The sequence below is a fragment of the Mus caroli genome, unplaced genomic scaffold, assembly GCF_978045245.1.
Source record: "Mus caroli unplaced genomic scaffold, Mus_caroli_1 scaffold_5, whole genome shotgun sequence".
NCBI classification, from domain to species: domain Eukaryota; kingdom Metazoa; phylum Chordata; class Mammalia; order Rodentia; family Muridae; genus Mus; species Mus caroli.
The window spans coordinates 66,218,390-66,231,513 of record NW_028227260.1 but is presented as its reverse complement, the minus strand read 5'-3'; the positions used below and the strand labels follow the sequence as shown (position 1 = coordinate 66,231,513).

The 13,124-nt window shown below is 42.8% G+C and overlaps 1 pseudogene; it reads left to right on the top strand.

Annotated features, from left to right (window-relative positions):
• Positions 1-564: 564 nt before the first annotated feature.
• On the top strand, positions 565-1,853 carry LOC110287471 (transcriptional adapter 3 pseudogene; annotated as a pseudogene).
• Positions 1,854-13,124: the final 11,271 nt, after the last annotated feature.

Sequence of the window (13,124 nt, the reverse complement as noted above, 5' to 3'; positions counted from 1 at the left end):
GAGTGGCACTATTAGAAGGTGTGGCCCTGTTGGGGTAGGTGTGGCCATGTTGGAGTAGGTGTGTCACTATGGGTGTCTGCTTTAAGACCCTCATTCTAGCTGCCTGGAGGCCAGTCTTTCACTAGCAGCCTTCAGATGAAGATGTAGAACTCTCAGCTCCTCCTGCATCATGCCTGCCTGGATACTAATGGACTGGACCTCTGAACCTGTAAGTCAGCTCCAACTAAATGTCCTTTATAAGAGTTGCCTTGGTCATGATGTCTGTTCACAGCAGTAAAGCCCTAACTACTAAGACATGGGACAAACACTTCCAAAGTGAGCTTTCTTCCTAGCTTCAGTCCTTTTCTCTTATGATGCTAATTGTAATACAAAGAAAAAGAAAAACAAATAGACAACACTTTTGTTCTTATAAGTGACAGTTCTCTTCTCTGTCTTTTGTAAACTTTTTTTTTAATTAAAAAAGTTATTTAGGCCCACTTCTGTGCCAGGCACTGAACTGGGCACTTGATGAGCATCACCTCTTAATCCTCAGAATATTCCAGGGAGGGTCCCACCTCCTGGGCCATGAGCGAGCTGAAGGAGTGCCCACTGCAGTTTCATGACTTCAAGTCTGTGGACCACCTGAAGGTCTGTCTCCACTACACGGCAGTACTGGCCCACTCTGAGGACAATAGCATTGGTATTGAGGAGCTGGACACCCTGCAGCTGGAGCTTGAGACCCTGCTGTCCTCTGCAAGCAGGCAACTGCATGTACTAGAAGCTGAAACCCAGATCCTCACTGACTGGCAGGATAAGAAAGGGGACCAATGATTCCTGAAGCTAGGTCGAGACCATGAACTTGGTGCTCCCCCCAACCATGGGAAGCCCAAGAAGCAGAAACTGGAAGGGAAGACAGGACATGGCCAGTCCCTGGCCCAGGACAACCCAAATCCAAAAACGTTCAACCCAAGATCCAGGAATATGAATTTACTGGTGACCCAATCGACGTGCCTTGGATCCCCAAGAATGATGCTCTCAACAGGTTCTGGGCCTCTGTGGAGCCCTATTGTGCCGACATCACCAATGAGGAGGTACAAACACTAGAGGAACTCCTGAAGCCCCCAGAAGATGAAGCTGAACATTATAAGATTCCCCCACTAGGCAAACACTACTCCCAGAGCTGGACCCAAGAGGATCTGCTAGAGCAGAAGGACGGGCTCGGGCAGCAGCTGTGGCTGACAAGAAGAAAGGCCTCAAGGGACCACTGACAGAACTGGACACAAAAGATGTGGATGCTCTGCTGAAGAAGTCTGAGGCCCAGTATGAACAGCCAAAAGACGGGTGTCCCTTCGGTGCTCTGACACAGCGCCTGCTGCAGGTCCTAGTGGAGGAAAATATTTTTTCCCCTATGGAGGACTCTCCTATTCTTGACATATCTGGGAAAGAGTCAGGGGAAGATGGAGCAAGCACCCCCCCGCCCCCCGCCCCCGCAATCAGAACAAGCCTTTCAGTGTGCCACATACCAAGTCCCTTGAGAGCCGCATCGAGGAGGAGCTGATTGCCCAGGGCCTCCTGGAGTCTGAGGACCGGCACGCGAAGGACTCAGAGGATGAGGTCCTTGCTGAGCTGCACAAACAGTGGTCTGAGCTGAAGGCACTCAGTGCACACAACTGCACCAAGAAAAACGACCCGCTGAGGATGGCAAAGGAGGAGGTGAGCCGGCAGGAGCTAAGGTCCACATGGCAGACAATGAGGTCATGGATGCCTTCAGAAAGATCATGGCTGCCTGGCAGAAGAAGCGCACCCCTACAAAGAAGTTTTCCTGGAAGACCCTGAAGGAGCGGGAAAGCATCCTGAAGCTCCTAGATGGGTAGCCTTATCTGCTGCTGGCCATCCCCCTGGCCTGGCAGAAGTCCATGTTCTTTGAAGCCTTGTCCAGAGGCTGCCTATCAAATGACAACAGTCTCAGGGCTGAAACACTCTCAGGCCACTCAGCTGACTTTTGTGCAGCCAGTATGCAAGGCCCTACTGGGCTTGCCCGGACCTGGCATCTGCCTGATGCTCAGGATGAGCGGGCTTGTTTCTCATCCCCTTCCCATCTCCATACCTTTCCCTCGGGGACTTCTTCCTTGAGGTTTTGTAAAGTACAAACTTAAGAATAAAGTGAAAAAAAAGTTATTTAGAAGCATTCAGAATTTCAACAAAACAGCTGAGTTTTTTTTTTTCAATTGTAGAGTGGTATTCAGTTAACTGAACAGTATTTATCTTCATATATATGCTGCACCAGAGATAACTGAAGATGAAAAAAAAAAAAACAAACCAAAAAACAAAAAACAAAGACCAAAAGAAGGCAAGGTTAATGGCTATTGAAAATACCATGATGACAGGGCTACCTAAAAACACATTGGTTAGTGTGTTAAGACACTGTACAGTTTAAAACAAACAAACAAACAAACAAAACCCTATGCAGCCTTACATTTCAGTTTTTTTTTTTCTTTAAAAAGGGTGAGTAGTGGTGCTTTATAAACAAGAAAAATCTTCTAGAACCAACTTAATCATCTTCATTCTTGTCTTCCTCTTCCCCCTGTTTCTCATCCTTTTAATTCTTATCATATTCCTCTTCCTTCTTTTTCTTGCTCTTTTCAGCCTTGACCACCCCCCTTTTCATTGCATCGTGTTTTCCCTTAGCTCTGTAGACAGGAATATCCTTTTCGTACTTCTCCTTCAGCTTGGCAGCCTTCTTCTCATAGGGCTGCTTGTCATCCACTGCAGTGTTGTTCAACATCTCTCCTAGTTTCTTTGCAGCATCAACAATGGATAAGCCAGGATGCTCGCCTTTGATCGTTGGATGGTATTCAGAACAGAACAAGAAGGCTGAAGGAGGTCTCATGGGTGCACTGGGATCCTTGAACGTGTTTATTTTATTTGTTTGTTTGTTTGGTTTCCTGTTTGGGGAAGGGTGTAGGTTTGCACAATAACATTTCCATGTCTTCAATTTCCCCCTTTTCTTTAGCAGACATGGTCTTCCATCTTTCTGAGCATTTCTTAGAGAGAACCCCAAGGATCTGACAGAAGCATCTGGAACTGATTCTTGTGCTCCTCCTGACAGATTTGTACAACAATGCATATGAAGACACTTTGCCTTTTGGCTTCTTAAGATCTCAAAAAAGAAATCAGCAAAGCACGTAGTTTTGTTAAATAATAGTATTAGTCATTAATTGTCTAACTTGTGTCTGCCATTATACCATGGCAATCACCATGCCTTCTGTTTTGATAAATGTATAAAATTCTGATTTCTTGAAATAAACTTGTCTCAACCTCAAAAAAAAAAAAAAAGATCTCCTTTACCCATGTTTATTTGATTTTTTTCCTCTTTGAGGCACAGAGTTGGTCAGTGACCATCTGGTCAAGTCCTGTCTCTGGGAAGCTCATATTCCTAATCTTTTTTTTTTAAGACAGCATCTCATTGTGTAGCTCACTATTTTGGAACTCACTGCAGTAGATTAGGCCTCTATCTCACAGAGATCCACCTGCCTCTGCCTATGAGACCAGGCCCCATTTGTAATCTCTTTATCTTCCATATTTTTGAAGAGACTCCAATTTTATTTTAACAAATGAGAGTCTTGAGCCAATATTATTGCCATGTCAGTCTAGTTGCTGCCCTGGAGTATTCTCCCAGAAGAAAAAAAAAAGCTTGCCCAACCCAGGCATGAAGATGCAGGCTTTAATCCCAGAACTTGAGAGGCAGAGGCAGAGGCAGAGGCAGAGGCAGAGCTTGAGGCCAACCTAGTGTACAAATCAAATTCCAGGATAGCCAGGCCTACATAGAAAATCCTGTCTTGAAAATAACAACAACAACAACAACAATAATAAACAACTCTGAGTTTTAGACTGTTTTGTCTGGAATCGTCATGGTTAATCTTACTAGAATCCCTAAAAAAATTCTACTTTTAAGCAATAATATGACCCAGAATATATGCTCATATTCTGCTCCCCCTTCCTACATCTAGATATCAATTTCCCCTCAGAGGTCTGTGGTCTCTTGTGTTATATTTTCTCTTAAGTGTTCTATGTCCTGTCTTTGCCAAAAGGGTAAATTTCTATAATCCTTGGAAGGTTACAACTTCCCAGCTCTCTGAATGGGATGACAAATGGGTTCTTAGCAATATTGACTGGAGAACTATAGTAAATGCTAGGGCTTTTGCTCCAGAGACACTCCAAATATGAATGATATGCATGTACTATGCTCCTAAGACAACAGCAACAGTATAACAAGAAACATAGGCCATGACCTTGCTGCTCTTTCACAGATAGCAGAATCATAATTTTTCTCTAAAGTTTACTTTTGAACCCTGGGCAGTGACCTCTGTTATAGCCACCCACTTACAATCACTAGGCTGCCAAAATCTTCCAGAACATTGCTGCACCAGCACAGACCAATTTTAACCAGAGTTTCTTCTGCTTGGTAACTTGAGACTACCAGATACTAACAAGCTTCAGGCCTTCCTTCCCCTCAGATATTGGCTAAATGTAGTACTATCTGGTTATTTTTCCTCTAGGCTTCTTTTTGAGTGTAATCTGCCCTTTAATTTGATGCTTTAAAAGATCCTTCTGATGAACTCTGCTACGTTTCTAGTGGTTGCTCTAGGTCTTACTGAATAATAATAATAAAAAAATAGGTAGATCTCATTTCTAATTTTGGTTAAGTTCACCTAAAGACACCATGCCTCTATAGCGTTTTCCAGTAAATAGTTCTTTTGTAGTCCAGCCCTTGTCCTATGGAGACCTGATGGAGAGAAGCCATTACCTTAACTTTTTCTAGATAATTTTCTTAGCTATAATACTGAAGTTAAGAGCTAATGCTATGGTAATACATCTGGGTTCAGATCAGCTATTTCCACTATTTGTATGACATTAGCCATTAAATTAATCTTGGTAAACTTGTGTCCTTATTATAAGTAAGGATAATAAGCCTGTCTCCCTGAACTTTATTTTTTCCTAACACCTTTATTTCCTATTTTCAATTTTTTATTAGATATTTTCTTCATTTACATTTCAAATGCTATCCTGAAAGTCCCCTTATACCCTTCCCCTACCCTGCTCCCCTACCCACCCACTCCCTCTTCCTGGCCCTGGTGTTCCCCTGTTCTGGGGCATATAAAGTTTGCAAAGACCAAGGGGCCTCTCTTCCCAATGATGGCCATCTTCTGCTACATATGTAGCTAGAGACACGAGCTCTGGGGGTACTGGTTGAGAGGATCAACTTTAAATGAGGTAACACAAAACATGTCTCAATTTTGGTGCTAACAGCTAGGAACCCTCCACAATTATGTTACTACTATGGTTGTGGCTGCTTTCTGCTGATCTTTCCTCTACCCACTGCTCCTCTGAAGAACACAATTCATGACGACAGATACCACAAGCCTCATTAGAATACAACTAATAGTAAGAACAGTAAAGTAATACAACTGTGTAGTAAGAACAAAAAAACAGAAGTCAGAATGTGGCTAGTGACCAGACCTGAACTAGAAAAACCATGTCCTTATTTCTCTCCGCTTGAGCGCCATCATGTGGTTTAAAGAGGCATACAGGACTGTGCCTGGGAAAGAGGCTGTGGTTCCAAGAGACTAGCAAAAAAAAAAAAAAAGGGTTTTTGGTTTCTTGCTGTCCAGTGGGTTTTTTTTTTTCCAGTTCTTTATTCTAATGGTGTTCTGTTTACAAAATCTTTTCCTGCACCAATGAGTTCAAGATTATTTCCTACTTTCTCTTCTATCAGGTTCAGTATATCTGGTCTTACATTGAGGTCCTCGTCATAGAAGTCATGGGTGCCAGAATGACCAAGAAGGGAGGAAGAAGAAAAAGAAAAGGTATGAGGGTAAAATATTGGACAATAGAAGTCAAGACTTCCTTCAAAATAAAATGTCACCTTAAGAGTCATACAGCCGATTTTTTTCTCCAGTGTCTCTCTAAGGCGGGTCCTCGCAGGAGAGCACTGGCCACAGAAGCAACAGAGCTTCTTGGACACAATCCTACTATGGTCCTTCATCCTCAGCCAGGATGTGTAGCTGATCCTCAGTCCTCTCTGCCAGCCTGGTCTACAGAGTGAGTCCCAGGACAGCCAGGGGGACACAGAGAAACCCTGTCTCGAAAACCAAAACAGAAAAATTACAGGAGAACACAGGTAAACAGGAAGAAGCCCTTAAAGGATGCAGGGATGGTTCAATATATGTGAATTCATCAATGTAATCCACTATATAAACAAACTTAAGGACAAAACCCACATGATCATCTCATTAGATGCTGAGAAAGCATTTGACAAACTCCAACACCCATTCATGATAAAAGTCTTGGAAAGATCAGGAATTCAAGGCCCATCCCTAAACATAATAAAAGCAATCTACAGCAAAACAGTAGCCAACATCAAAGTAAATGGTGAGAAGCTGGAAGCAATCCCACTAAAATCAGGGACTAGACAAGGCTGTCCACTCTCTCCCTACCTATTCAACATTGTACTTGAAGTCCTAGCCAGAGCAATTAGACAGAAAAAGGAGATAAAAGGGATACAAATTGGAAAGGAAGAAGTTAAAATACCACTATTTGAAGATGATATGATATAAGTGACCCCAAAAATTCCACCAGAGAACTCCTGAACCTGATAAACAGCGCCAGTGCAGTAGCTGGATATAAAATTAACTCAAACAATGGATAAACAGACTGAGAAAGAAATTAGGGAAGCAACACCCTTCAAAACATACACAAAGAATATAAAATACCTTGGTGTGACTCTAACGAAGTGAAAGATCTGTATGATAAGAACTTCAAGTATCTGAAGAAAGAAATCGAAGGAAGGTGAAAAGATCTCCCATGCTTGGTGGGATTAATATAGTAAACATGGCTATCTTGTCGAAAGCAATCTACACAGAGTTAGAAAGGGCAATTTGCAAATTCATCTGGAATAACAAAAACCTAGGATAGCAAAAACTATTCCTTTTTGTTGATGTTGTTTTGTTTTGTTTTTTCTGAGGCAGGGTTTCTCTGTAGAGCTCTGGCTGTCCTAGACTCACTCTGTAGACCAGGCTGGCCTGGAACTCAGAAATCTGCCTACCTCTGCCTCCCAAGTGTTGGGATTAAAGGCATGAGCCACCACTGCCCAGTGCAAAAACTCTTCTTTACAATAAAAGAACCTCTGGTGGAATCATCATGCCTGACCACAAGCTGTACTATAGAGCAATTGTGGTAAAAACTGCATGGTACTGGTACAGTGACAGACAGATCAATGGAATAGAATTGAAGACCCAGAAATGAACCCACACACCTATGGTCACTTGATCTTTGACAAAGGAGCTAAAACCATCCAGTGGAAAAAAGACAGCATTTTCAACAAATGGTACTGGCTCAATTGGTGGTTAGCATTTAGAAGAATGCAAATTGATCCATTCTTATCTCCTTGTACTAAGGTCAAATCTAAGTGGATCAAGGAACTCCACATAAAACCAGTGATACTGAAACTTATAGAGGAGAAAGAGGGGAAGAGCCTTGAAGATATGGGCCCAGGGGAAAGATTCCTGAACAGAACACCAATGGCTTGTGCTGTAAGATCAAGAATCAACAAATGGGACCTCATAAAATTGCAAAGCTTCTGTAAGACAAAGGACACTGTCAATAAGACAAAAGAGCAACCAACAGATTGGGAAAAGATCTTTACCAATCCTAAACCAGATAGAGACTAATATCCAATATATATATATATAACGAACTCCAGAAGTTGGACTCCAGAAAATACAAGAACCCTATCAAAAATGGGGTACAGAGCTAAACAAAGAATCTTCAACTGAGGGATATTGAATGTGTGAGAAGCACCTAAAAAATGTTCAACATCCTTAATCATCAGAGAAATGCAAATCAAAACAACCCTGAGATTCCACCTCACACCAGTCAGAATGGCTAAGATCAAAAATTCAGGTGACAGCAGATGCTGGCGAGGATGTGGAGAAAGAGGAACACTCCTCCATTGTTGGTGGGATTGCAAGCTTGTACAACCACTCTGGAAATCAGTCTGGAGGTTCCTTAGAAAATTGGACATAGTACTACCAGAAGATCCAGCAATACCACTCCTGGGCATCTACCCAGAAGATGCTCCAACTTGTAATAAGGTCACATGCTCCACTATGTTCAGAGCAACCTTATTTATAATATCCAGAAGTTGGAAAGAACCCAGATGTCCCTCAACAGAGGAATGGACAAAGAAAATGTGGTATATTTACACAATGTAGTACTACTTAGCTATTAAAAACAATAAATTCATGAAATTCATGATATCTGGAGGATATCATCTTTAGCGAAGTAACCCTGTCACAAAAAAACACCCATGCTATGCACTCACTGATAAGTGGATATTATCCCAGAAGCTCAGAATACCCAAGATACAATTTGCAAAACACATGAAACTCAAGAAGGAAGACCAAAGTGTGGATACTTCGATTCTTCTTAGAAGGGGGAACAAAATACCCATGGGAGGAGTTACAGAGACAAAGTTCGATGCAGAGACTGAAGGAAGGACCATCCAGAGGCTGCCCCACCTGGGGATATATCCCATAAACAACCACCAAAACCAGACACTATTGCAGATGCCAACAAGAGCCTGCTGACAGGAGCCTGATATATCTGTCTCCTGTGAGGCTCTGCCAGTGCCTGGCAAATACAGAAATGGATGCTCACAGTCATCCATTGGATGGAGCACAGGGGCCCCAATGAATGAGCTAGAGAAAGTACCCAAGGAGCTGAAGGGGTTTGCAACTCTATAGGAGGAACAACAATATGAACTAACCAGTGCCCCCTCAGAGCTCCCTGGGACAAAACCACCAATCAAAGAAGACGTATGGTGAGACTCATGTCTCTAGCTGCATATGTAGTCAGGCATCAATGGCAAGAGAGGCCCTTGGTCTTGTGAAGGTTCTATGCCCCAGTGTAGGGGAATGCTAGGACCAGGAAGCAGGAGTGGGTGGGTTGGGGAGCAGGGGGAGAGGGGAGGGGATAGGGAATTTTCAGAGAGGAAACCAGGAAAAGGGATAACATTTGAAATGTAAATAAAGAAAATATCTAATAACAATAATAATGATGATGATGATGATAATAACAATAATAATAATAAAGAATCATACAGCCATGGCGGGTCCTTTTTGAAATGATGCAATGAACAAAGGTGTCAAGAATTACTTGGCCCAAGGGACTGAGCAGAAAGACCTGAATTGCTGCTGCTACTTCATCCTCTTCCTCTTCTTTTTCCTCCATATTTCACTTACATTCCCGTTTCTTTCCTTTTCTTTCTTTCCATATCCCCGTATTTCTTCCTAACTTATAGTTACCCTTCCTTCCATACAGCTAATCCTCCATCAGATACTCACTCAGCACTGGTACCAGGGGCATGCCTGTCTTAGTTTGTGTTTCTATTGCTGTGAAGAAACTTTAGGACCACAGCAATTCTTATTAAGGGCAGCATTTAATTGGGGCTGGCTTACAGGTTCAGAGGTTCAGTCCATTGTTATGACAGGAAGCATGGTGACATAAAGACAGACATGGTGCTGAGTATTCTACAACTGGATCTGCAGGCTGCAGGAAGAGAACATGAGCTGCTGACCTGACTTAAGCATCTGAGACCAAAAGCCCACCCCCCAATGACACACTTCCTTCAACAAAGCCACACCTACTCCAACAAGGCCACACCTCCTAATAGTGCCAGCCACCTGTGAGCCTATGGGGACCATTTTTTTCAAACCACACAAATGCCTGTATCTGAAACAAGATCAAATGCACCCACGGGGAGCAAAGCAGGAACTGAGGACAATGGTATCAGAAAAGACTTAACTATTGGAGTCAAGTTGGGCTTCACTTGTGATGGGATGTTGTTAAACACAAGGGAGATCTTTTAAGTAAGCATCATAGTAAATTTTAAACATCTATCCAACTTTTATGTTTATGACATGCATATGTTCTGCCTGCATACGCATACACGTACCACTTGAAAGCCTGGTATCTATGGAAGCCAGGGGAGGCAATCAGATCCTTTGGAATTGGAGTGACAAACAGTTATGAGCTGCCATGTGGGTGCTGGGTACCAACCTGGATCTCTTACAAGAGTAACAAATGCCTTTAACTGCTGAGCCAACCCTTCATGATGACTTTTATCTAGCAGGAAGGAAGAACTTCAGGCTAGAGCTCTCAATGGGAAAAATAGTGGTCACCAATACTGGTAGAAAGAGGGGGGATGCTTTCATTTTGGGGTTTTGTTATGACCCTGTTTAATGTGAGTACTCTGTGTGATTGCTTAGTTTAGGCAGAAAACATCATATCTTCAGCTATAAGCAATGACCCTAAGTGTCAGACGAGTTGCCAAGACTGCTTTCTGTGGGGAAAGTAAGCTGGGTGACCAAGCCAGAGAGGAGGAGGGGCAGAGAAAGAGTGGGACCCAGATGTGTCCAACCACCCCCTCCCAAATCCCATTTTAAGATCAGCAGGAGTGAAAGCTGTTCTTTTTCTGTTCTGGGACTGCATGCTCAGATGCATGTAGCCTGTACGACCCCCACCTCTGCCACCCCTGAGCTAGTCACATAGCATGGTGGCCAAATTACCAATGGTATTAACATCCAAAAGGATAGAAATAAAGAAGGAACTGCTCCTGTATTCAGTGAAGTCAACTCTCCTATGAAAAAACAGTAAGAACCACCTCTGTGTGAAGATTTATTTACTTCTTGTTTTAAGATGTCTCTAAAAAACAAATTTTGTGTCATGTTGAAGCAGCCATAGGAAAACCATAGCCTTGTAAAATCTTCTCTAGAGAGATCATAAAAATTAGGGATAGGTGCACTTGTTAACATTGTAACAAGAAGGCAGGAACTAAAGTGGTATTTGTCCTGGAAGCAATGCAGCTTTAGATGATATGCCCCCATGTGACCAATACTGTGCCAGGATGGTACCTGTGTAAATTGGTACCTATGGAATTTGGTAGAAGGCCAATTATCACTGGTTAAGGACTTGCGGTAGGGGTGGGAACAGTGGGTTCTGGATGAGGGACAGTGAATTGATTAGTTTTTTGAACATAAACACAGGACAGGAGAAGCCTGGGTGAGCTTTTCGTTGCTACTTGAGCAACAAAAGTCACTGCCTTGTGAGTCCTTGTGGCTCCCCAGCACAGTGCTTCCTTGAGGATAGAATTGACCTGGTGTTTGCCTCTTTCACCCAACCAACTATTTAATCCTATGTACACATGCCGCTCAAGACACTAACTACCTAAGGGTAGCTGTTAGACGCTAGAAAAAGCATTTGACATGGAACAACACAATTCTGGTTTCACACACAAATAAATCCTAAGGAACCTGAATCCTATGAAAAAAATGAAAGCAACATCGAAGAGATTCAACAATACTGCAGGTGAATTCCGAATGTATCTCGTTGTGAATCAGATGCACCACCAACATACAGGGACTAAGGGGACTAGGGTATGCACCCTGTTATGAAGGCCAACACAATGAGTGCTCCTGCTGACTCTTGGGAAACTACCTTTGTGTGAATTGCTTTTACACAAAGTCAGCAGAAGGCCATGTATAGTTTAGAACACACTTGCCACAAAGGAAACTGTGGGAATCTAGGGCAACACAGTAGGAGCCTGTTTTGGGTCTTTAGCTTTTCCAAGTGAACAGCTATGAACATTTGTGGGGAAGTGACAGTAAAAGTGCATGCCTTCATTTCTCATGGGTAGAGACATAGGAAGAGAATGACTGATTGGTGTGGTGTGTGTATGCTTAATTCTGAAGGCGCTGCCAACATTCTCTGTGGTTCCCCACCAGCCTTGTAAGGTGTAAAAGGAACTTTCATTCACCAGGTGAATGGTCATCTTGGATGTGTACTGCTGAATAAACTCACCCTTTCTATCTCTTTCTGAACTCTGGCTGGCTGGTTCAACTCAGCTGTCCTGGCTCAATGTCCTCTCCAAGCTGAGTGATTCAATCTGGCACCTCTCGGTTTCTCATTGAATAGCTCTGCTTGGATTCAAACTAACTCTGCCAATTTGCTCTCATCTTCTGGCTCCTTCTCATTCTTTGGCTTCAACTGCCTCTGCTTCCCTGCAGGAACTCCATTCCACTGTATTGCACTCACTGCAGTGACTTCCATCTCTTCCTGTACTGCACTTAAATAGCCTCTTTTAGCTCTTCCTGTCTCTCTCAGGAGGGTTGGGCCTGCCCTATCTGTGACTCACCTGTCAAGCCTTTCTCTCATTCATCACTATGTCTGTCTCTCAATTAAATGTCACTTTCAAACATGGCTGCTTCCTTCTACAAACTAATTTTACCTTAAAGATGTATACTAAGGGCATGTATTGTATTTCAGCCAGTGGGATGTGTGATTTACATTCCAGCTGAATCACCTAGACCTAGGTGTTTGGATGTGATCCCTTGCCAGAGTAGCAAGAGACTGAAATTCCTCTACATTAAGGGAGTTCTGGACCGTGCTCATCCTGGAATGTGATACTGTTGTTTTAACTTACATAACCATAATGTGCATCTTGTCTTTTGCACACCTTAAAATCCATGTATCTTCTTTGGTAATATGTCTCTTCAAATAAATTGCCCACTCCTAGCTTTCTTATATCTGAACCATGAGTGTTTGGAACATATTTTAAGTGCAATTCCTTTATCAAGTATATGCACCAAAATATTTACTACCCACATGCCTTACTTTTCATTCTCTTAATAAGGTCTCTGAAAGAAGGTTTTAATTTCAACAAAGTTTTGATTTTTTAATGAGACATTTCCTCTGACCTTTCCTTTATCACGTTGAAAGAAGTGCTTCGGTTGCAGAGTAGGTATTTTTGAGATTTTTCTTCATTGTTTATGTGTATGAGTGTTGTGCATGAAGGTATGTCTGTGTGTCATTTGCATGCATTGTCTGTGGAGGCCAGAAAAGGTATTGGTTCCCTGGAACTTGAATTATAAAAGGTTGTAAGCGGTCAGAAAAGCACCGGGGTAGCTAGGGCGCAGGGTCGGCTGACACTCGCCAGCTACCCACAACACCTGCCACAGGATCTTAAGACTTCTGGTGAGTGGAACACAGCTTCTGCTCCAATCCAATTGAGCGCGGGACCTGAGACT